General features: G+C 40.2%; 1 protein-coding gene across 3 annotated transcripts in view; it reads left to right on the top strand.

The window, feature by feature from the left end:
* Positions 1 to 22431, top strand: part of LOC137240311 (MTOR-associated protein MEAK7) — a 401092-nt gene that overhangs the window by 65794 nt on the left and 312867 nt on the right. The window lies entirely within an intron of this gene.

The raw sequence follows: 22431 nt of genomic DNA, 5'->3' as shown, positions 1-22431 counted from the left end.
ATAATCGACCTCCCTAGCAACGGGAGTAACTTCAACCTCCAAAAAAAAAAAAAACCTAACAAAAAACACAGGCGAAACCGACGCACATAAAATCATCGAAGACTACGAAGACGTGTTGCAAGGTCTAGGCAAACTAAGTGAATCGATAACGCTATCCCTCCCAGAAACGAACCGCCCAGAAGAAAACCGATTGCCTTGTGCTAACAATTAAAATCTACGCTGTGCGAAATGGAAACCATGGGAGTTATCGAAAAAGAACCAAACTTTACGGAATGGACCAGCAACCTAGTATTGGTAAAAAAAACACAACAAGCTGAGAATATGCATCGATCAGAAACACCTTAACGAAGCACTTAAAGACGTTAAATACCAACTACCAGCTGTAGAGGAAATTTTAGCAGAACTGACAGATGCAAAGATATTTTCGATACTGGACGCCAAACACGGATTCTGGCAACTGCCATTGGACGAAAAAAGCAGCAAATTACGAAAGAAATCGCAACGAACGACCACAACAAAAGCCTAGAACAACTTCTCAAACGTTTACGGCAAGTGAACCTTAAAATCAACCGAGAAAAAGCACAAATTTGCCAAAGCAAAATTAAGTTCTTGGGGCACATACTCTCTAGCGAAGGTATAAAACCAGACCCGAATAAAATTTCGGCTATAAAACAAATGCCTGGGCCCAAAGACAAAAAAGTACTCTAAGGTTTCTAGGGCTAATAACATATTTGAGCAAATTCATAAGCAATTTATCCGAAATAACAGCCGCTACGAAGAGTCACACACGTGAAAACCAACTTCGCATGGGAAAACGAACAGGAAGATGCATTTTCAAAGCTCAAAACATAAACATCGTAATACAGACAGATGCTTCATCATTTGCGCTAGGTAGTGCACTGTTACAAAATGGACACCCCATTATATACGCGTGAAAAACGCTAAAACCAACACAACAATACTACGCACAAATTGAAAAGGGGATGCTAAGTGTTCTGTTTGCATGTAAGAGATTCCATCTACATCAGCGGAAGACGAAACATTACAATCGAGACCGATCACTCACCATTAACAAACATATTCAAAAAACCACTCTTGAAAACCCCCAAAAGATTACAACAAATGATTCTAGAATTACAGAAATATAACTTCACAATCAAATACAAAAAAGGGGCAGAAATGTATCTGGCCGACACACTGTCCAGAGCACCGGAAGATCTCCAAAGTTGCGTTGAAATATACCACATCGACAGAGAACTCGAGCGTTTCAACAAAATTAAGGACATTGAGGACAAACCCATCAGTGACACAACCACGAAGAAAATACAGCAAGCTACAAAGGAAGACAACCTTATGCAAACCCTAATAAAAACAATAAAGGACGGTTGCGACGAAGACAAAACAAAGATAAATGGCACGATCAAACAATATTTGAAGATAAGAGACAAATTGTTCACCAACAACGGACGTGTTCAAAGGCAACCGACTCATAGTACCACACAAAATGAGACACGAAATATTGAACAAACTTCACCAACCGCATCTAGGCATCGAATCAACACTAAAGCTGGCAAGAGAAACCGTATCTTGGACGACGAAATCAAACAAACAATAGAGAGCTGCGAAGTATGCAACACATATGCAAGAAAACAACAGCGAGAACCACTAAAAAATCCCGACATTCCGCATAGCCCATTCGAAATCGTTTTCATGGATATCTTCGAGATGCCTATAAATAACAAGACAAAATACTTTTTAATAACAGTGGATAATTACTCAGACCTTTTCGAAATTTACGAACTAGATAATCTATCAGCCACTACCACGTTAAACATATGCAGAAAGAACTTTAGCAGACATGGAATACCATCCAAAGTCATCACAGATAATGGCACCAACTTCGCTAGCTCAGAACTCAAGAAGTTCGCAGACAAATGGGAATTCGACCATCAAACGTCCAGCCCACATCACCAATAAGCGAACGGGAAAGCAGAAGCAGCCCTAAAAATTGCAAAACACCTATTGCAAAAGGCCTTAACATCAAATTCAGACTTCTGCAAATCCTTATTAATCTGGAGGAACACACCAAACAAAGCCGGTTCCAGTCCAGCAAAACGCATATTCTGCAGATGGCTAAAATGCGACATTCCCGCAACAAATCTAAACCATGAAGTAATATTGGACGTACCAAATCAAATAAAACACCAACGCATAAAGAACAAAAAGTACTTCGACAGAGGTCGCATTTTTTTTTCGACAACGTTTTGCCTTTTTGGCCATCGGTAAAAATCATGCATTGATCCGATTCCCCAATGCATTCTTGATGCCAGCTCTACATCACAAGCTGCATTTACCGCTAAATTAAAACTATGTGCTACACAGTGCACATAAATGGCAAGAGGAAAACCCAATTGAATGTATGCTTGCGTAACATGAAATTCTCCACTCATCGCTGAAGCTCCATCATAACCTTGGCCATAAAAATAAGAGCAATCTAAACCTACTTCCAAAAGATACTTTTTAATGGTTTTTGCAAGATCCCAAAAAGTCCTCCCGAAGCTTTAGTAGCGGAACCACCTTGGTCATTTTCCATTTTTCAAATTTTCAAATTGACGAAGAACTGCACAATTTACAACCAAATTAACGATGACGTTGGCTATGACGAAATTGGCGGAGAAATGCAAAATTTACCACCAAATTAAGCGATAACGTTGACTATGACCAAATTGACGGAGAACTGCACAATTTACTATCAATTTAAACGATGACGTTGGCTATGACCAAATTGACGGAGAACTGCGCAGTTTACTACCAAATTAAACGATGATATTAACTATGACCAAATTGACGGAGAACTGCGCAATTTACCACCAAATTAAACGGTGACGTCGACTATGATCGAATTGACGGAGAACTGCACAATTTACCACCAAATTAAACGATGACGTTGGCTATGACCAAATTGACGGAGAACTGCGCAGTTTACTACCAACTTAAACGATGACATTGACTATGACCAAATTGACGGAGAACTGCACAATTTACCACCCAATTAAACGATGACCTTGACTATGACCAAATTGACGGAGAACTGCACAATTTAACACCAAATTAAACGATGACGTTGACTATGACCAAACTGACGGAGAACTGCACAATTTACTACCAAATTAAACGATGACGTTGGCTATGACCAAATTGACGGAGAACTGCGCAGTTTACTACCAACTTAAACGATGACATTGACTATGACCAAATTGACGGAGAACTGCACAATTTACTATCAATTTAAACGATGACGTTGGCTATGACCAAATTGACGGAGAACTGCGCAGTTTACTACCAAATTAAACGGTGATATTAACTATGACCAAATTGACGGAGAACTGCGCAATTTACCACCAAATTAAACGGTGACGTCGACTATGATCGAATTGACGGAGAACTGCACAATTTACCACCAAATTAAACGATGACGTTGGCTATGACCAAATTGACGGAGAACTGCGCAGTTTACTACCAACTTAAACGATGACATTGACTATGACCAAATTGACGTAGAACTGCACAATTTACCACCCAATTAAACGATGACCTTGACTATGACCAAATTGACGGAGAACTGCACAATTTAACACCAAATTAAACGATGACGTTGACTATGACCAAACTGACGGAGGACTGCACAATTTACTACCAAATTAAACGATGACGTTGGCTATGACCAAATTGACGAGGAACTGCACAATTTACCACCAAATTAAACGATGACGTTGACTGACCAAATTGACGGAGAATACCAAATTAAACGATGACAATGACTACGACCAAATTGACGGAGAACTGCGCAATTTACCACCAAATTAAATGATGACGTTGACTATGATCGAATTGACGGAGAACTGCACAATTTACTACCAAATTAAACGATGACGTTGGCTATGACCAAATTGACGGAGAACTGCGCAATTTACCACCAAATTAGACGATGACGTTGACTGACCAAATTGACGGAGAATACCAAATTAAACGATGACAATGACTACGACCAAATTGACGGAGAACTGCACAATTTACCACCCAATTAAACGATGACCTTGACTATGACCAAATTGACGGAGAACTGCACAATTTAACACCAAATTAAACGATGACGTTGACTATGACCAAACTGACGGAGAACTGCACAATTTACTACCAAATTAAACGATGACGTTGGCTATGACCGAATTGACGAGGAACTGTACAATTTACCACCAAATTAAACGATGACGTTGGCTATGACCAAATTGACGGAGAACTGCGCAGTTTACTACCAACTTAAACGATGACATTGACTATGACCAAATTGACGGAGAACTGCACAATTTACCACCCAATTAAACGATGACCTTGACTATGACCAAACTGACGGAGAACTGCACAATTTACTACCAAATTAAACGATGACGTTGGCTATGACCAAATTGACGAGGAACTGCACAATTTACCACCAAATTAAACGATGACGTTGGCTATGACCAAGTTGACGGAGAACTGCGCAGTTTACTACCAACTTAAACGATGACATTGACTATGACCAAATTGACGGAGAACTGCACAATTTACCACCAAATTAAACGATGACCTTGACTATGACCAAATTGACGGAGAACTGCACAATTTAACACCAAATTAAACGATGACGTTGACTGTGACCAAACTGACGGAGAACTGCACAATTTACTACCAAATTAAACGATGACGTTGGATATGACCAAATTGACGAGGAACTGCACAATATACCACCAAATTAAACGATGACGTTGGATATGACCAAATTGACGGAGAACTGCGCAGTTTACTACCAACTTAAACGATGACATTGACTATGACCAAATTGACGGAGAACTGCACAATTTACCACCCAATTAAACGATGACCTTGACTATGACCAAACTGACGGAGAACTGCACAATTTACTACCAAATTAAACGATGACGTTGGCTATGACCAAATTGACGAGGAACTGCACAATTTACCACCAAATTAAACGATGACGTTGGCTATGACCAAATTGACGGAGAACTGCGCAGTTTACTACCAACTTAAACGATGACATTGACTATGACCAAATTGACGGAGAACTGCACAATTTACCACCAAATTAAACGATGACCTTGACTATGACCAAATTGACGGAGAACTGCACAATTTAACACCAAATTAAACGATGACGTTGACTATGACCAAACTGAAGGAGAACTGCACAATTTACTACCAAATTAAACGATGACGTTGGCTATGACCAAATTGACGGAGTACTGCGCAGTTTACTACCAACTTAAACGATGACATTGACTATGACCAAATTGACGGAGAACTGCACAATTTACCACCCAATTAAACGATGACCTTGACTATGACCAAATTGACGGATAACTGCACAATTTAACACCAAATTAAACGATGACGTTGACTATGACCAAACTGACGGAGAACTGCACAATTTACTACCAAATTAAACGATGACGTTGGCTATGACCAAATTGACGAGGAACTGCACAATTTACCACCAAATTAAACGATGACGTTGGCTATGACCAAATTGACGGAGAACTGCGCAGTTTACTACCAACTTAAACGATGACATTGACTATGACCAAATTGACGGAGAACTGCACAATTTACCACCAAATTAAACGATGACCTTGACTATGACCAAATTGACGGAGAACTGCACAATTTAACATCAAATTAAACGATGACGTTGACTGACCCCAAACTGACGGAGAACTGCACAATTTACTACCAAATTAAACGATGACGTTGGCTATGACCAAGTTGACGAGGAACTGCACAATATACCACCAAATTAAACGATGACGTTGGATATGACCAAATTGACGGAGAACTGCGCAGTTTACTACTAACTTAAACGATGACATTGACTATGACTAAATTGACGGAGAACTGCACAATTTACCACCCAATTAAACGATGATCTTGACTATGACCAAATTGACGGAGAACTGCACAATTTAACACCAAATTAAACGATGACGTTGACTGTGACCAAACTGACGGAGAACTGCACAATTTACTACCAAATTAACCGATGACGTTGGCTATGACCAAATTGACGAGGAACTGCACAATTTACCACCAAATTAAACGATGACGTTGGCTATGACCAAATTGACGGAGAACTGCGCAATTTACCACCAAATTAAACGATGACGTTGACTATGATCGAATTGACGGAGAACTGCACAATTTACTACCAAATTAAATGATGTCGTTGGCTATGACCAAATTGACGAGGAACTGCACAATTTACCACCAATAATTTTGCTAATTTTTATTCAGGACACATACAGTAATAGGAGTAACGTCAAAAATTCAACGACTGCCAAATTACAGCTTGCAAAACTTTTAAACTTAAAAGTGGGCGGCGCCACCCCGATTGTCCAAAATTATACTAATTTTCTATTCTGCGTCAAAAGGTCAACTCACCTACCAAGTTTCATCGCTTTATCGGTCCTTGGTAATGAATTATCGCCATTTTTCGGTTTTTCGAAACTTTCGATATCGAAAAAGTGGGCGTGGTTATAGTCCGATTTCGTTCATTTTAAATAGCGATCTGAGATGATTGTCCAGGAACGTACATACCAAATTTGATCAAGATACCTCAAAATTTACTCAAGTTATCGTGTTCACGGACAGACAGACGGACGGACATGGCTAAATGAATTTCTTTTTTCGCGCAGATCATTTTTATATATCTATCTCGATTATTTTATGCCGTTACAGGGTACCATTATGCGAACAAAATTAATATACTCTGTGAGCTCTGCTCAGCTGAGTATAATAAATTTCCATTGATTAATACAGGGATAGTTTTGCCGGAGAACTGCACAATTTACCACCAAATTAAACGATGACGTTGACTGACCAAATTGACGGAGAATACCAAATTAAACGACGACTTTGACTATGACCATATTGACGGAGAACGATGCCCATCAAAACTTCTGGCCACTTCCAACGAAAATAATAAGGCACAGTTCACGTTCAGAAATCACCAATTAATTTTGTTGAATTAATTTAATATAAATTTACCGTGACGATTTTCTCGAGTGCAAGGGCAATTTTTTGAACTTTTATGTCGACAACAAAAAATAAAAACGCAAGGAACTTAATATTTAGATTATAAATTTTTATTGTTATATCGGCCTACTGATTTTAAGATCGCGGGTTCGAATCGAGCTCAAGGCCTAACAATAATTTTTTTATCATTATTATTGTTATGATAAATTTTTTCTTAATTGAAAAAATTTTTAAATTAGAATAGAAGAAAGAAAAAATTTAGACAACTGCCAAAGCTCGTTGTATAGATCCATTTCCGGAACTGCTAAATTCCTTCATCGGCAACGTTTAGGCGCCGCTGCTATAACCATTCAGCCATCACAGCGGTTTTTTGTTTGTCTTCATTAATCCTACTTCTATTCTGGTTCGTGCCAATTGATATTCACAACACTGCGACATCTGTTGCAGAATGGATGTGAAAATTGGACTTGTTTGATGGCAATGCTGCCATAGTGTCATATTTTATTGACACTTTTCCCCGTGCTCTGGGATGTATTAACAATTTTTGTTGTTATATCGGCCTACTGATTTTAAGATCGCGGGTTCGAATCGAGCTCAAGGCCTAACAATAATTTTTTTATCATTATTATTGTTATGATAAATTTTTTCTTAATTGAAAAAAATTTTAAATTAGAATAGAAGAAAGAATAAATTTAGACAACTGCCAAAGCTCGTTGTATAGATCCATTTGGGGAACTGCTAAATTCCTTCATCGGCAACGTTTAGGCGCCTCTGCTATAACCATTCAGCCATCACAGCGGTTTTTTGTTTGTCTTCATTAATCCTACTTCTATTCTGGTTCGTGCCAATTGATATTCACAACACTGCGACATCTGTTGCAGAATGGATGTGAAAATTGGACTTGTTTGATGGCAATGCTGCCATAGTGTCATATTTTATTGACACTTTTTTCCCCGTGCTCTGGGATGTATTAACAATTTTTGTTGTTATATCGGCCTACTGATTTTAAGATCGCGGGTTCGAATCGAGCTCAAGGCCTAACAATAATTTTTTTTATCATTATTATTGTTATGATAAATTTTTTCTTAATTGAAAACATTTTTAAATTAGAATAGAAGAAAGAAAAAATTTAGACAACTGCCAAAGCTCGTTGTATAGATCCATTTCGGGAACTGCTAAATTCCTTCATCGGCAACGTTTAGGCGCCGCTGCTATAACCATTCAGCCATCACAGCGGTTTTTTGTTTGTCTTCATTAATCCTACTTCTATTCTGGTTCGTGCCAATTGATATTCACAACACTGCGACATCTGTTGCAGAATGGATGTGAAAATTGGACTTGTTTGATGGCAATGCTGCCATAGTGTCATATTTTATTGACACTTTTTTCCCCGTGCTCTGGGATGTATTAACAATTTTGTTGTTATATCGGCCTACTGATTTTAAGATCGCGGGTTCGAATCGAGCTCAAGGGCTAACAATAATTTTTTTATCATTATTATTGCTATGATAAATTTTTTCTTAATTGATTCTTCTATTCTAATTTAAAAATTTTTTCAATTAAGAAAAAATTTATCATAACAATAATAATGATAAAAAAATTATTGTTAGGCCTTGAGCTCGATTCGCACCCGCGATCTATTTAGATTATATTTAATGAAACAATGAATTGAAAACATGTATTTAGCAAACAAATTTAAAAGACAGAAATTAAAATGACCCGGTGCGTGAGACTACTAATACACCAAGACTGTATGGTCTACCGAAGATTCATAAAGAAGGAATCCCACTGAGACCTATATGTTCTTCCATTGATTAGCCTTCGTACAACCTATATAAATTCATTGTAAATATTTTGAAGGATATAACCAAAGAATCAAAATACAATGTAAAATATGCCATTGAGTTTAAAAATAAAATTAAGGTTACATATGTCTTTGACGATGAGAGCCTAGTTTCGTTCGATGTTGTCTCACTTTTCCCTAGCATTCCAGTAGACAATGCTTTGGAAATCATATCCTCCAAATGGAACCAAATTAAAAAACCTACAAATCAACCCAAAGATATATTGCTTGAGGTAGTACGGTTGTTTATTAAGGAGGACAGGTACTTAAAGTTCAACAATAGTGCAGGAATGCCTATGGGTCACCGGCATCTCTGATCATAGCAGATATAGTTATAGAAGAACTGCTAACTAAATTTGAGGAAGATTGACCACATAAACCCCGCCTCCTCACTCAATATATAGACGGTCTGTTTGGCACTGCAATAATGGATCGTATTGAGGACATGCTGGCTAACTAAAATGAATACAATAGATTTATACAATTTACATTAGAGGTTCAGAAAGATGGAGAATTTCCATTTCTGGAAACACTGTTAATGAAAAACAACGGCTACCTCATGTTGATTTGTATAGAAAGCCTACTGCCTCCGGTAGATTATTAAACTTTTATTCGAAACACGATAAGTCTCGTAAGACGGATTCTCACATTCAGCGACGCGATGTACAATAAAAAAATATTGAAATAATTCAAAAAGTTCTTGAAAATAATGAATTGCTCATCTTATAACAAAATTCATACATACATAGCCATTTCACAACGACTAGAGACAAGAAATCTAGAAGGTCGCATGTGGTCATAACAAATCGTTCCCGAGATGTTGTTGTTGTTGTTGTAGCGATAAGGTTGCTCCCCGAAGGCTTTGGGGAGTGTTATCGATATGATGGTCCTTTGCCGGATACGGATCCGGTACGCTCCGATAACACAGCTCCATTAAGGTGCTAGCCCGACCTTCTCGGGAACGATTTATATGGCCACATTAAACCTTCCGGCCACCCCTCCCTCCCCACCTCCAAGTTCCATGAGGAGCTTGGGGTCGCCAGGGCCGCGTCTGTTAGTGAAACGGAATTCGCCGCTCGAAGGTGAGGTTGACAATTGGGTTTGGAGAAGCTATATATCGCGCTGGCAACCTGAAAAGGTTGCGCTACACAACCCCTTGAATCTGGCATTTATTCGCCTCTTCCTACAGGCATACCTACCGCGGGTATATTCTAACCCTCTAACCCGCTGGGAGTTCGTCGTTATGTCGTTTCCAAGATGGTCGGGCTTGGTACCGGATATGCATCCGGCAAAGGACCATCAACTCGATAACACTGCCCAAGGCGTTCAATAACAACAACAACAACAAAAAATCTAAACCAGATAAAATATATAAATCCTCCACTTTTGTACCAGGTTTGTCGATATGTGAATTTCCACGACAGAGAAAAATTTCAAATTGTCTTCACATATAATTACCTTACAAAAAATATTTACTAATACAAAATTGGAAAATATGAGAAATCTGACGTTATATATAAAATTAAATGCGACGGCGACAGGTCCCACGTATGCAATAACGTATATGTGGGGACAACTAAATCCAAACTAAAGACAAGGGTTTCCGCTGATAAATCAAATACAAAAAATAGGGACCACACTAATGATACCAAAACGGTCCTCACTCAGCTTTGCAAAACAACTGGGCACTCCAGATTTCGATGAGGTAGAAATCCTACAACAAGAAAAACATACGAACCGCTATATTTTGGAGATGCTACACATAATCAGCACATCCAAAGACAAACGAATGAATTTTAAGTCAGACACAGGCCAATATGCTCACGCATACAGACAATTGATTAAGAGAAATTGCAACATGTAAGGAAATTCAAGTTCGGGTGAAACCCAGCTGTACACTTGAAATGCTGTTGTTGTTTATTTTGTGGGCTTAATAGTGTTACAAGGCAGCGCAATAATACATATGGTTCTATTCTGAACTAATTATCCTTTAAAAGAAGCAAGAAGGATACAGAGGCTAACACCAATGACCTTGAGCGGGTAATAATGCAGTTTTCCTTCAGATATGTGGATTTCCCTACTGTTTACAAGTATATTCAAAAAAAGTATAAAAAGGTCAGGGTTATTAACGAAATTTTTCAACTTTTACTAGAAATAGCGTTTTACCTGCATCTACGCACTTTTACAAAATCTTTTACATTAAACAAGGCGATTTTACCGATTTGGTACATTTTTACTGAAAATATTTCCAGTTAAAAGGCATACATCTGCACTAGACTGGGTTGGTCCCCTACAAAAAAAAAAGTTGCTAACGTCCGCCCCTAAATTTAAAGATTATGTTGAGAGGGTTTCGGAAAATTTTTTTATAATTTTTTTTTATGATCCTTCGAAAAACAGCCGAAAATGTTTTTCGTTGTAGCTAGGTTATTTGACGTCCGATTTTTAAAATTGATATGTCATTATTTTGGCCTTGAGAAGTTTATCATTTCCGTTTAATCGCATAGCGTTATTATTATAAATGCGAAACAACAGGTTTGACTCACTTATTGACTTTGACTTCCCCTATCCATGATATTTGCCATATCTTTATTAACTTTTCAATGCAAACCCTGCAATTTTTCCTCCAAAAATATCATTAGTTTCAGGTCTAAGTATAATAAGAATCAGGTAAAATAACAGTTGCAATAAATATTGAAAGTGCTATAACTTCTTTGTTTATTATTTTAGTAATATGGTTTCAAAGCAACATTTTCTTGAATTTTTAAGTACTTTCGTTTGTTAAGGAAAAAAACATACATAAGGGGGGGGGGGGGGGGGGGGCGCGGCGGTAAAATTTTGTTAGCTGACCTAATCATGTGAAAACGCCTTCATAGCTTAAAAGGACATTAAACGGAAATGTGAAGCTTCTCAAGGCCAAAATAATGACATATCAATTTTAAAAATCGGACGTCAAATAACCAAGTTACAACGAAAAAACAACTCGGCTGTATTTCGAATGATCAAAAAAAAAAATAAAAAAAATTTCCGAAACCCTCTCAACATAATCTTCGAATTTAGGGGCGGACATTGGCAACTTTTTTTTTCGACCCAGTCTAATGTGCACTAGAGCGGGTAAAATATTTTTTCCATCAGGAGCATAGCAAAAACGTAATCTACAGATGATTCTAAGAAGACACCATAGCTCCAAGTTCGATTTCGATTCCCCCACTTTTGCAAAACAGATATTTTGCCATATGAAAAAATCTTCATAGCTTCTGATAGAATTATAGGAAAACTATCATATTGGGCTTACTTAAAAGGCATTTTACGTACATTTCAGAATCTGTATTAAAATCTATAGTGTTTTTTTTTAATTTTAGTAGGATATCAGGCCTAAATTATGAAAAATTAGCCTAAAATGAACTTTTAATTACTATATTATCATTTTTAACGAATTTCTTATGGAACATTTTTTCTTTACAGCTTTTTGTATTTAAAATTTAAAATGGATGAACCAAATCCTTCTACATCATCTGAATCCACTTTATCACATATACTTGAACAGGATATTGTGGGGTCACAAAGCGTTTTCTTTGACCGTAAAACTATCCCAAAAAAACCAACGACGAAGAAATAAATGGGCTGTGCAATTAACAAGCAAAAAGAAATAAATTCCACGTAAATGAAATGCCACGTCTTGGTGGTCAACACTAGACTAACTATTTAATAATTTTCATAATTCAACAGAGGTATAACAATTCAAGTAAGGCATAACAGTATACACGTTTGTATGCTTGTATATACATAGCAATGCATCAGCGTGAGAAGATGCAAGACGGGTGACAACTCTTGCTATTGTTCCGACGCATGCAAATATGTAAGCATACAAGCGGGTGTGTATACATATGATGTTGAGTGGGAGCATCGAGTTGTTTAGTAATACATAAGTACAGATATGTTTGTATGATTGTTCATGCTCTTAAACTAGACATTGGAATGCGACAGTTACATAGGTACATTCTAAAGCAAGTAAATGATAGGAATTATAAGTAGTTGAATTTAAATAGGTTATTGAGCCACGACAGCTGTTAGTTAGTCAGGGTGTCCCAACCAATGACCCAACATCCCGGCCCCGTTGAAAGGACTTTCAAATCGGTAGTATTGCGATCTTGTGAATTGGGCGACGACATGTACCTTTCGGAGTGCGTAGGTTTACCACTCTAAGTCCCCCATCCCTTCCTGGTGTCTATAACACGACCTATCAGCCATCGTTGCGGGGGTACATTATCCTCATGTATTAGAACCATTGTGTCTTTAGCGATATTCTCATTTTCAGTGTTCCATTTCGTTAGTGATTGAAGTTCGCTTATATACTCATGCGACCATCGTTTCCAAAATATTTGTTTTAAAGCAGTTATTTGGTTCCATCTGTCCAAATTGTTAAGATTATCCACTACCATTCGTTCAGGTAGAGACTTTAAAGCGCTGCCAGTTATGAAGTGACCTGGAGTTAGTGCTTCGAAGTCGCTGGGATCGGACGAGAGTGGTGAGATAGGTCGCGAGTTGAGAACTGCTTCTATTTCCACCAATACTGTAGTGAGCTCCTCGTATGTTAGCCTTGCATTCATGACGCTGTAATGCAAATGGCCTTTGGCTGATTTGACTGCAGCCAAATGCCGCCAAAATGAGGTGCCGTAGGCGGAATAAAATGAAAGTTTATAAATTAATTAGAGCAATAATTAGTAATTGTGTCTTGATGCTCTTTTTTGAAACGGAATGCTTTCAATTCAGCAAGTTTGCTGCAAGCACCAACGAAGTTTGTTGCGTTGTCGTCAAAAATGTCTGATGGAAGACCTCTTCTTCCAATCATTCGCTTAAGCGCAGCTAAAAATGCGTCTGTAGATAGGTCTGAAACGACTTCGATATGCACTTCCTTTGTTGCAAAGCATACGAAAATTGCAACGTAGGCTTTGTATGGTACCTTGCCCCTAATGCGAAGATATATATTGAAAGGCCCACAAAAATCTACGCCGCAACGAGAAAATGGGCGTGATGGTGTTAAACGTTCGACAGGAAGCAGAACTCGAAAATGGTAAGATAGCAGATGCCTTGTCGAAGAAGAGCGTTGAATGGGTTTTCAACTGTCCCCTAACCCCCACGAGGGAGGCTGCTGGGAGCGGCTGGTCCGCAGCGTGGAACGAGCCAGGGGGATACATTGCACAGCGAAAGTTGACAGGAACACGGTTTGTACAGAGAATATTCTCAATTCGCGGCCGCTGACTCACATACCTTTAGATGCACGTACCGAAGAACCCCTCACTCCTAACCATTTCCTTTTAGGTACAGCAGACTCTGACCAGACTTCTAATCCTCTGGAGAAGCTGCGCGCTACAAGAAAACAATGGCGAAAGGTTCAACAGTTCCAGCATAGATTCTGGAAGAAGTGGCTCACGGAATACCTTCCGGACCTGTGCCGTCGAATGAAGTGGTATCAACCGGTGAAAGCTTTGTGTATCCAGGCAAGGATTCGCTTGTCAGAGAAGCGGACGTGAAGGCGAAGTTTGGCACGTACAAAAGACCGGCTCGTATGCTTGCTAAGCTAGATGTTGGTGAATCTGAATCGAGCTAGATTCACGGAGGATGGGATGTTGTGGAGAATTTATATTGGCAACGCACTGTGAATGCGCCCTCCTGTTTCTGAATTGCGACCGTGCGTAGTTGAGTTACATTGCCCGTATTTAGCAACCCTGGCGAAAGTTTATGTCATTTGTATTATAATATTTTATGTACGTTCATATTATTCCCGTAGGAAATAAAACAACATTATATCGTACGTGTGAGTGTTTTCGTTATTATTTGGAAGTCCTGCACGATCGGGAACACCGCCCTCAATCCGAATGCCAATTTCACTGATATATCCGACGTGACCATTGACGAAAGTCTTTCGAACAACATAACAGAACTCGGTAAAATACCGGACGTTGTTAGATGCCTGCCCAAGTTTTCGGGTAATCGAGCGGAACATAACTCATGGAAGAGGAGCGTAGATCGAATTCTGCAGATCTACGAACCCCTTAAAGGAACTCCGAAATATTACGGCATTCCTCACGTTATAAGGAACTCCAAAATATTACGGCATCTTTAACGATATTGCCCTCGAATCGTATAACACACCTTTGGATCCTTGGTATGAGAGAGCCAGTAGATCTTCCGCAAGCTCTCCATCTTTGCCTTAAGTTGGAGAATCAAAACTTCCGTTCTCATTACACTTTAAATAGTAATAGAAGACTCACGACTTCCCACCACCCCTCCCATCCAAAAAAGCGGCTAACGGATTTTATCCCCAATTGGCATATAGGCCCAGACCCCAAATGCTATTACAAAACTTTGCGAATCAGTATTGCCCTCAGGCTCCCATCAACAATAACCGCAATGTCCAAGATTATAAACCATTAGGACAACAGACTCCCGGTCTAGGGCAACACTAAACCTCAATTTTCACGTCCAGAACCTATGGACGTTGACAAAACCCTTCATTCGATAGCGGTATTTTACATGAATAGTCCTTAATGCAAAAACGGTGTTAAAAGACCATCAAACTTTTCACAACAAGTGCCTTTTAAACAATAAAGGAACTTCCACATGGAACCAAACTTCCAAGAAGATTGCCACCAAGACCCACAATATGACACGGACCGATGCAATCAACAAGACTGGACTGCCACTTGACAGGAGTACGAAGCCGCATTGACAGCGGAAGGAAATGGATAATCACCTCAAGATTTTGCTGAAGGAAACGTACAACATGAAATGCAAGATCACATCGAATCAGACCTGGGTAAATTCAATTCCATTACATTACCCATTACATTCCTCAGTAATTGGAAGTAGTAATCAATTCCTTTCCTCCACAGCAAAGGAATTGATTACATTTCAATTCCTCAAAAAAAAAAAAAAATACCAAAAGTAATTTCGTTTTTGAGGCTCGAGTACAACAAATTTTTTGTTTGTAATTGAAAAAAAAAAAAAATACTTTGCGCAATTGTAATTTCATTCCCAGTACTTTCGAAAGGAATGGGAAATGTAATCGAAATTTCTTTCAATTATATTACAAGGAATGGAAAAAGTACTTTCGAACTTCGTATTCCATTCCTCAAAGGATTTGCGAAAGTAATTAAAAAAATACAAGTTAGTCTGTGTATAAGAACTTACACCGGTTGATGTGGGTACCTTTCCGGGTCAGACTTCATTATTTCATCAGATTTTTCTTTGAGTGGTAACTGAAGGCATTTGGAAACACCAGCGAATATCAAATCATTATCCCCTTAAAGTTCCCAGTAAGGGCATCTTCTTTCCTTCCTCCGCTGTCAAAGGGTGGTGGCTATAGGAAAGCAGCATACTTTTTAATTTTTTTTGATACATCCAGCTGGCATAACGTAAACACCATTAATGTTCCGGAAAACTTTTTCCCGTATTCTATATAGCATACACAGTTGCCTCCTCTGAACCATATTGTAATAAATAATATTAGAGCAGACAATGACAGACGTCCGAATAAAACCTCTGAAGCGTTTGAAGTGAAGTGTAATTAAGATAAAGCGGCTCCAGGTGCAACTACATTTGTCAGTGCCAAAAGCTTCTTTATATTTAAAAGTTTGTGCAAAAATTAAGCTTCGTTTCGCCTCCTTGTTTGAAAAGTTTAGTGGTCAAATGTTCTTCTATGCCTCAGTTGTTGTTGTTGTTGTAGCAGTGCTTCGCCTCATCCAATAGGTGCGACCGATCACAAATTGTAATCAACGTCCTCTAACGGGAGTCCAAGGAAACTTTCAATTTCAACAGGGGTGGACCATAGTGAGAGGGGTGTTAGAGGCGTTGGTTTCACACTACAATTGAAGAGATGATTGGTGTCATGTTGGGACACATTGCAAGCAGGACATAAATTTTGTATATCGGGGTTGATTCTGGATAGGTAAGAGTTTAACCTGTTACAGTATCCAGATCGAAGTTGAGCTAGAGTGACGCACGTTTCCCTCTTCTGCAAGTTCTGGGTATTTTTCTTTAAGAACTGGATTCGCCGGGCAATTCTGACATAGAGGTCCGTCGCCTTTTTGTGGATATCACTGAGGACCTGCTTATGCTTTTTTGCTTCATACGGCTGTGCTTTCAGTTAAGACGGGCTGGTGCTCTTGTTTCCGTTTTTACAGTCCGTGGCCCTGTTTATGTAAGAGACTCAAGAACCTCTTCTCTGACAAATATTGCTGAGCTCAACGAACTACGCAAATATATGCAAGCCAGCACATAGCTTTAGTCTAAACATGTTAAGTAGCCCATACGTATTGTTGTCCTATGTAAAGATGGCCCATTTAAGTTTATCTTTTTGTCTATAGATTTTACTTTTATAAATGCCTCGTGATAACAGATTAGGTGGGGCTGGCGATAGTAGCCGTATTATGGTTAACGTCTTGTGTCAGCAAAAGAGAGGTTTCAAGATTGTGCACTTTAATGCCAGGAGTTTGAACGTTGAGAAGATGGACTTCATTAGATATGTATTTGAGGCATCAGGGATTGATGTTATATGCGTTACAAAAACCTGGTTTCGTAAGAGTTTGGAGGATTCTCACTTCAACATTGCCAATTATAAGCTGCTCAGAAATGACAGAACAACAAAAAAAGGAGGAGGAGTGGCTATCTATTCAAGAGAAAACATACACATTAGGCCTATTACCATGTCTGATAGCTTGGGTAGTAATGCGGAATACATGTTGGCGGAGGTGTACGATAATTCCACAAAATGTCTTATTTCCTGTGTGTACAACCCTCATAAAAGTATTAGTCTTGATCCATTTTTTGATACTTTGCCCTCTTACCTGGTGAACTATGATAACCGTTTTGTTTGTGGTGATTTTAATGTGAATCTTCTTGTAAGGGTTGTGCGTACAGTTAGTTTGCTGGAAGAGATATCGGGTGTGGGTTTACATGTCAATATGCGCGCTCCTACGAGAAATGGTAAAAACACCTTTCCGAGTTTACTTGACTATTTTATCACATCTGACCCCTCGGCTGTTTTGAAATTTGTCCAAATTTCCTTTATATCCGACCACGACTTTTTGTTCTGTACCCTTGACCTGCCTTTTGGGCAATGTCATACAAGTAATTCTGTTCGGCCTGGGTGCGTCTGAAACCGGCAGTGGGTAGGCGCACACGGGTCGATCTCGGGGTTGATGGTTCACTCAAAATAAACGGAGAAGAAAAACGCTAAGAGGATTTCCTCGTTATAATAGTGTTTTAATTAGGGTGTAAGGAAATATATAAATGGATACAATATTACCTTTGGGTGTAAAGTGATGACGGTGATCCTCGGCGATGTGTGCTGGTTGGCGGTCGATCGAAAAAGAGGCCGGTTGTCCCGTTGATGACAACCGCTAAGCCGCGAAAAAGTCCTCTGGTATTGAGGGGAAAAGCCACACACACAACCACCCCCCACATATACGTGCATGGGTGCTAACAACCTGCACACACACGTGCATGTGTATGAAACGCATGCATGTGCATGCATGCACACAAATGCGGCGTGAGTGTGGGTGGCTGGAAATATTATTAAAACGTTAGGGAGGGGCGCCGTCAATCAGGTAAAAGTTAGGCATTGGGCCTAAACATGCCGCCCCCTTGCGGTACGCAACCTCACAGTCCGCCAAGGATCACCGACCGTGAAGAAGAGAGAAAAAAATAAAAAAGTTATAACTAATTATATCTAACTTAACATAGCGACGGCCAGTCCGCCGGCCTGGCGGCACGCGTTTTATCGCGAGAAGAGGACCACAATGTTCGGCCTGAGTGCGTCGTAAACCGGTAGTGGGTAGGCGCACAAGGGTCGATCTCGGGTTGATGGGTTTCTCGAAATGAAATAAAGAAATACAAGAGCATTTGCCTCGTTATAAAATAATATTTAATTAGAAAGTAATAGGAAAATATACAATCGGTATAATGTTACCTTAGTGTCGCAAAAATGACGATGGTGATCCTGGGCGTTGTGAACTGCTTGGCGGTCGATCAAAAAAGAGGCCGGTTGTCCCGTTGAGGACAACCGCTAAGCCGCGAAAAAGTCCTCTGGTGTTAAGGAGGGGAAAGGCCACACATACAACCACCCCCACATACACGTGAATGGGTGCTGACAACCTGCACACACACACGTGCATGTGTATGAAAAGCATGCATGTGCATGCATGCACACAAATGCGGTGTGAGTGTGGGTGGCTGGAAATATTATTAAAACGTTAGGGAGGGGCGCCGTCAATCAGGTAAAAGTTAGGCATTGGGCCTAAACATGCCGCCCCCTTGCGGTACGCAACGTCACATTCCGCCAAGGATCACTGACCGTGAAGAAGAGGAAAAAAAATAAAAAACTTATAACTAATTATATCTAACTTAACATAACGCCGGCCAGTCCGCAGGCTTGGCGGCACGCAAGATGGTTTGCGCAGTGTGCGAGCTTGGTTGCTGATTCCTCGGTCATTCGGCACTTTTCCCCTTATGGTTCAAGGCCTGAGCCAGGTTTGCCTAGAGCTAGGGATTGCGAAAAGAAGTAAGAATATATATGTGTTGATATTTCTTGCCGTTTATTACAAATTCATTGGAAAGGAACAACAAAGGATTTGGTATGAAGAAAAATTCAATAAAAATAACTTCTTGTAATGATAAAGGAGTGTAAAAGCATACCTCCTTTGTGAATTCAATAAAATAACAAAGTATAAAAAGTGTAAAAATTCATGTATTTCGGTCGTTACCGAACATTTTGATGTTAGGCCTTCGTTGTGCCCGAGAGTACCCAACCGAAGATGGTACTCTGAGCTAGCAAAGGGCCAAACGTGGTGGGCAGAATCCCTGGTAGCATTATTTCCGCATACATGTCTGTCCCTAGTACGAGGCGGATCGGGGCGGATGAATAAAAGTGCGGATCCGCCAGATGGAGATGTGCATACGGGGATGCGATGGCGCTGTCGATGCTGGTCGTGGGGGCCATTCGCCGAAAATTGGACACGACCGCCGCATGGGTTGCAATTCATTTGTTTTGACCGTGTCTTTCTCGTATGCGTAGTAGGCATCCTGCTTGCCCGCCAATGGTGCTGGTAGGGAGCGGGCGAGCTCATCTGTGATCACGGTGGTGGGGGAGCATCCGTCAATTAAGGCACGGACGAGATGTAGCCGCCCCAGCTTCTATCATCACGACCGCGGTGGGTGTGATCGCTACCGTTGGTATCATGGTGGCGGTGGCAGCTGAATGCTGGGCTACGAGCCCTGACCGGAAGGCGGACATTGTTGTGAGCTGCAGCGTGTTGCATCCGTGGCTGCGATCTTGTGGCTGATGTCGTTGGTGCAGGCGAAGAGGCCTTGTCTCCGCTCTGCGGTCGCGCGAATATCGTCTCCGTTGGGGGTTACTGTTTTGCCGGCGAAGAGACCGGGTCTCAGCTCGGCCGTTATATGTATGGCGCTGTGCTGTCGCTGTCCCTTGTTGGAGCCGCTTCCTCTCGTGCTGCAAAAGTGGTCGAAATGATTTGGCTGTAGGCGGTATGGTCGGGCGAAGAGACCGCGTCTCCGCTCCGGTTCGGCTGGCATCACGGTTTCGGGGTGGACGAAGAGGTCCAGTCTCCGTTCCAGCGTCCGGCGCATATAAAGAGATTGAGTCGTCTATCCGCTCTCGGGGTGAATTTAGCTCCTCTTCCACTTGGACGCTCCATGGTTTGGAGCGGGCTTCTCGTAATAGCTGCTCCTCTTCGTCGATCGAGGCGATGTGCAGCATCGTGTGGTGCTTCTCGCCGCACCGTTTGCATCGCCCTTGGCTTTTGGGCACGCGTTAGAGCGGTGATCAGGCGCCAGACAATTTCCGCAGTAGCTTTCGCGAATGTTTACGTAGAGGCGCTCTTCTGGCCTTTTCGCCCGAAAGGTTGGGCACAAGCGGATAGGGTGTCGCTCAAGACACACTCGGCATTCCGACGAATAACGCGCTGCGTTCGTGGCAGCATTATGTTTCAAAGCGGCAAACGACCCATTTTCCTGAAATGAGTGAATTAGGTTTGAATGGGTCGAGTCATTCTCGAAATGCAGGGGCGATTGGTCCCTAATTGTATTATTGAGATTTGGGAAATTTTATTAGCGCGTGCGTAAGGGGAAAAACATCTGTCGCTGCATAAAAAAAATATTCATATTTGGAGCGCATTATGTGCATGGCCTCTTTCCCCGCACGTTATGTGCCTGGGTCTTTAGTGCCTTGTTTTGTTTATTTTATGTCACCCGGTAGCGTTTTAGTTAGCCACGGGCACACTAGTGCTGCAGAAAAATTAGCATTTACGATTTTCGGTTCGCACATTCTGGTACTGAGCCTGGTAGAGAGTGTATAGCATTGGTTCTTTTGAGTCGCCGTTATTTGTGTTGTTGGTGCTAAAAACCAACAACTTTCCTGCCCGCCGCAAAAAAAATGGTTGGACAGCAAAATTTTATGCTATATAAAGAAGAAAAATAAAAAAGATGTTCGTTTTGGAGGGGGGAGAGAGATTTATAAGATGTATAATTTTTTAATTGTTTGTATTGCCCTTCGATTATTTGTCTTACTTTTCCCCAAGTACGCTTGGTGTCCTGTTTAATGGACGGCCTTTAGCAAATGACACGGTTCCCGAAGGGTATTTGGCTCCGATACCGATTTTCCAGAAACGGGTTTTTGGGTACCCGTTTGCCTCTTTTATGCGTCCCTAATATAATGTACATTTAAAACTCGGCATATATACGTACATACGTTGGTATAAGTATATGGACAGTCAGTGCACGGACTCTACCGCATTGGTAGATTTACCAACCTTTTGACCCATTTTCATTTTCTAGTACCTCTACCACCAAAAAACCCAAAAACTGCCAATAGTTCAGTATTTTCGCATTTAAAACAAATACTGCGCTCATTTGATACATGTGCTTAATTGCAGAGTATACCTAGCTAACATTTAGAGGTGACACGAACCAATTTTGAAAAAATTTGTGTACAGATTATGAGATAAATGTTGCAAATGAGTTCGCAAACATCTCCCTACGCTACTTTCATCAGTTCTTGTGATTAAATTTGAACGAAAGTCCACGTTTTAAGTAAATACAATGCCGAAAAAGTGAGTATTATATTGGCATAACCTATTTATATACCAATTTACATGTACTTTTGTCTTGCTTACATATTTTTAAAAGTGTTATTTCCGTGAAATGTGCTTTATTTATTTTGCAATAAATTATGAATTGTTTTGTACAAATATTCACTCTCGCTACTGTTTCCAAATAAAATCTACCTACCAACATTCCTGTTAACGTTAAGGGTCCGCGCACTGGTACAAGCATACCAAAGGCAATGATAAAACAAAAAAAAAACGTATCCATACTTATATACGTGTATTCAATGGGAAATTCCGATGAATTGAAACAACGGAAAATACATGGAATGATTTTTTCCGTTTTTTTTTTTTTCATTCTGGATTACGGCGTGGCCT

The sequence above is a fragment of the Eurosta solidaginis genome, chromosome 2, assembly GCF_040869045.1.
Source record: "Eurosta solidaginis isolate ZX-2024a chromosome 2, ASM4086904v1, whole genome shotgun sequence".
In the NCBI taxonomy this organism is placed as follows: Eukaryota; Metazoa; Arthropoda; class Insecta; order Diptera; family Tephritidae; genus Eurosta; species Eurosta solidaginis.
The sequence above is the reverse complement of the archived record's forward strand: the minus strand, read 5'-3'. Positions and strand labels throughout refer to the sequence as shown.